The sequence below is a fragment of the Callionymus lyra genome, unplaced genomic scaffold (genome assembly GCF_982586985.1).
Source record: "Callionymus lyra unplaced genomic scaffold, fCalLyr1.hap1.1 HAP1_SCAFFOLD_49, whole genome shotgun sequence".
NCBI classification, from domain to species: Eukaryota; Metazoa; Chordata; class Actinopteri; order Syngnathiformes; family Callionymidae; genus Callionymus; species Callionymus lyra.
The window spans coordinates 242,716-246,495 of NW_028258563.1; positions in this window are offsets into that span (position 1 = coordinate 242,716).

A 3,780-nucleotide genomic window follows, 5' to 3' on the forward strand; every position below is an offset into this window, starting at 1 on the left:
CTCATGTGTCCTCATGTGTCTTCATGTCTCCTCATGTGTCCTCATGTCTCATGTCTCCTCATGTCTCCTCATGTGTCCTCATGTCTCATGTGTCCTCGTGTGTCCTCGTGTGTCCTCATGTGTCCTCATGTCTCCTCATGTGTCTTCATGTCTCCTCATGTCTCCTCATGTCTCCTCATGTGTTCTCATGTCTCATGTCTCCTCATGTGTCCTCGTGTGTACTCATGTCTCCTCATGTGTCCTCATGTCTCATGTCTCCTCATGTGTCCTCGTGTGTACTCATGTCTCCTCATGTGTCCTCATGTCTCCTCATGTGTACTCATGTCTCATGTCTCCTCATGTGTCCTCGTGTGTACTCAAGTCTCCTCATGTGTCCTTGTGTGTCCTCATGTCTCCTCATGTGTCTTCATGTCTCATGTGTCCTCATGTCTCCTCATGTGTCCACATGTCTCATGTCTCCTCATGTGTCCTCGTGTGTACTCATGTCTCCTCATGTGTCCTTGTGTGTCCTCATGTCTCCTCATGTGTCTTCATGTCTCATGTGTCCTCATGTCTCCTCATGTGTCCTCATGTCTCATGTCTCCTCATGTGTCCTCGTGTGTACTCATGTCTCCTCATGTGTCCTCATGTCTCCTCATATGTCCTCGTGTCTCCTCATGTGTCCTCATATGTCCTCATGTGTCCTCGTGTCTCATGTGTCCTCATGTGTCCTCATTTGTATTGTGTCCTCGTGTCTCATTAGTCCTCATGTGTCATGTGTCCTCGTGTCTCCTCATGTGTCCTCGTGTCTCCTCATTTGTCCTCATGTGTACTCATGTCTCCTCATATGTCCTCATGTGTCCTCGTGTCTCCTCATGTCTCCTCATGTGTCCTCATGTGTCATGTGTCCTCGTGTCTCCTCATGTGTCCTTGTGTCTCCTCATGTGTCCTCGTGTGTCCTCATGTGTCCTCATGTCTCCTCATGTGTCTTCATGTCTCATGTGTCCTCATGTCTCCTCATGTGTCCTCATGTCTCCTCATGTGTTCTCATGTGTCCTCATGTCTCCTCATGTGTACTCATGTCTCATGTCTCCTCATGTGTCCTCGTGTGTACTCATGTCTCCTAATGTGTCCTTGTGTGTCCTCATGTCTCCTCATGTGTCTTCATGTCTCATGTGTCCTCATGTCTCCTCATGTGTCCTCATGTCTCATGTCTCCTCATGTATCCTCGTGTGTACTCATGTCTCCTCATGTGTCCTTGTGTGTCCTCATGTCTCCTCATGTGTCTTCATGTCTCATGTGTCCTCATGTCTCCTCATGTGTCCTCGTGTCTCATGTGTCCTCATGTGTCCTCATTTGTCTTGTGTCCTCGTGTCTCATTTGTCCTCATGTGTCATGTGTCCTCGTGTCTCCTCATGTGTCCTTGTGTCTCCCATGTGTCCTCATGTGTCTTCATGTCTCATGTGTCCTCATGTGTCCTCATGTCTCCTCATGTCTCCTCATGTGTCCTCATAAGTCCTCATGTGTTCTCATGTCTCCTCATGTGTCCTCATGTCTCATGTCTCCTCATGTGTCCTCATGTCTCCTCATGTGTCCTCATGTGTCATGTGTTCTCGTGTCTCCTCATGTGTCCTCATGTGTCCTCGTGTCTCCTCATGTGTCCTCATTTGTCCTCATGTGTCATGTGTCCTCGTTTCTCCTCATATGTCCTCATGTGTCCTCATGTCTCCTCATGTGTCCTCATGTCTCATGCGTCCTCATGTGTCCTCATGTGTTCTCATGTGTCCTCATGTCTCCTCATGTGTCTTCATGTCTCATGTCTCCTCATGTGTCCTCATGTCTCCTCATGTGTCCTCATGTCTCATGTGTCCTCGTGTGTCCTCATGTGTCCTCATGTCTCCTCATGTGACTTCATGTCTCATGTGTCCTCATGTCTCCTCATGTGTCCTCATGTCTTCTCATGTGTTCTCATGTGTCCTCATGTGTCTACTCATGTGTACTCATGTCTCATGTCTCCTCATGTGTCCTCGTGTGTACTCATGTCTCCTCATGTGTCCTCATGTCTCCTCGTGTGTCCTCATGTGTCCTCATGTCTCCTCATGTGTCTTCATGTCTTATGTGTCCTCATGTCTCCTCATGTGTTCTCATGTCTCCTCATGTGTCCTTGTGTGTCCTCATGTCTCCTCATGTGTCTTCATGTCTCATGTGTCCTTGTCTCCTCATGTGTCCTCGTGTCTCATGTGTCCTCGTGTGTCCTCGTGTGTCCTCATGTGTCCTCATGTCTCCTCATGTGTCTTCATGTCTCATGTGTCCTCATGTCTCCTCATGTCTTCTAATGTGTTCTCATGTGTCCTCATGTCTACTCATGTCTCATGTCTCCTCATGTGTCCTCGTGTGTACTCATGTCTCCTCATGTGTCCTCATGTCTCCTCATGTGTCTTCATGTCTTATGTGTCCTCATGTCTCCTCATGTGTCCTCATGTGTCCTCATGTCTCCTCATGTGTTCTCATGTCTCCTCATGTGTCCTTGTGTGTCCTCGTGTGTCCTCATGTGTCCTCATGTCTCCTCATGTGTCTTCATGTCTCATGTGTCCTCATGTGTCCTCATGTGTCCTCATGTCTCCTCATGATGTGTCCTCATGTGTCCTTATATGTCCTCATGTGTCCTCATGTCTCCGCATATGTCCTCGTGTCTCCTCATGTGTCCTCATATGTCCTCATATGTCCTCATGTGTCCTCGTGTCTCATGTGTCCTCATGTCTCCTCATGTCTCCTCATGTGTCCTCATGTGTCTTGTGTCCTCGTGTCTCATGTGTCCTCATGTGTCATGTGTCCTCGTGTCTCCTCATGTGTCCTCGTGTCTCCTCATGTGTCCTCATGTGTCCTCATGTCTCCTCATATGTCCTCATGTGTCCTCATGTGTCCTCATTTGTCCTCATGTGTCATGTGTCCTCGTGTCTCCTCATATGTCCTCATGTGTCCTCATGTCTCCTCATATGTCCTCATGTGTCATGTGTCCTCGTGTCTCCTCATGTGTCCTTGTGTCTCCTCATGTGTCCTCATGTGTCTTCATGTCTCATGTGTCCTCATGTGTCCTCATGTCTCCTCATGTGTCCTCGTGTCTCCTCATATGTCCTCATGTGTCCTCGTGTCTCATGTGTCCTCATGTGTCCTCATGTGTCTTGTGACCTCGTGTCTCATTTGTCCTCATGTGTCATGTGTCCTCGTGTCTCCTCATGTGTCCTCGTGTCTCCTCATTTGTCCTCATGTGTCCTCGTGTCTCCTCATGTGTCCTCATTTGTCCTCATGTGTCCTCGTGTCTCCTCGTGTCTCCTCGTGTCTCCTTATATGTCCTCATGTGTCCTCATGTCTCCTCATGTCTCCTCATGTGTCTTCATGTCTCATGTGTCCTCATGTCTCCTCATGTGTCCTCATGTCTCCTCATGTGTTCTCATGTGTCCTCATGTCTCCTCATGTGTACTCATGTCTCATGTCTCCTCATGTGTCCTCGTGTGTACTCATGTCTCCTCATGTGTCCTTGTGTGTCCTCAAGTCTCCTCATGTGTCTTCATGTGTCCTCATGTCTCCTCATGTGTCTTCATGTCTCCTCATGTGTCCTTGTGTGTCCTCATGTCTCCTCATGTGTCCTCATGTGTCCTCATGTCTCCTCATGTGTCTTCATGTCTCCTCATGTGTCCTCATGTCTCCTCATGTGTCCTCATGTGTCCTCATGTGTCCTCATGTGTCTTCATGTCTCATGTCTCCTCATGTCTCATGCGTCCTCATGTCTCCTCATGTGTC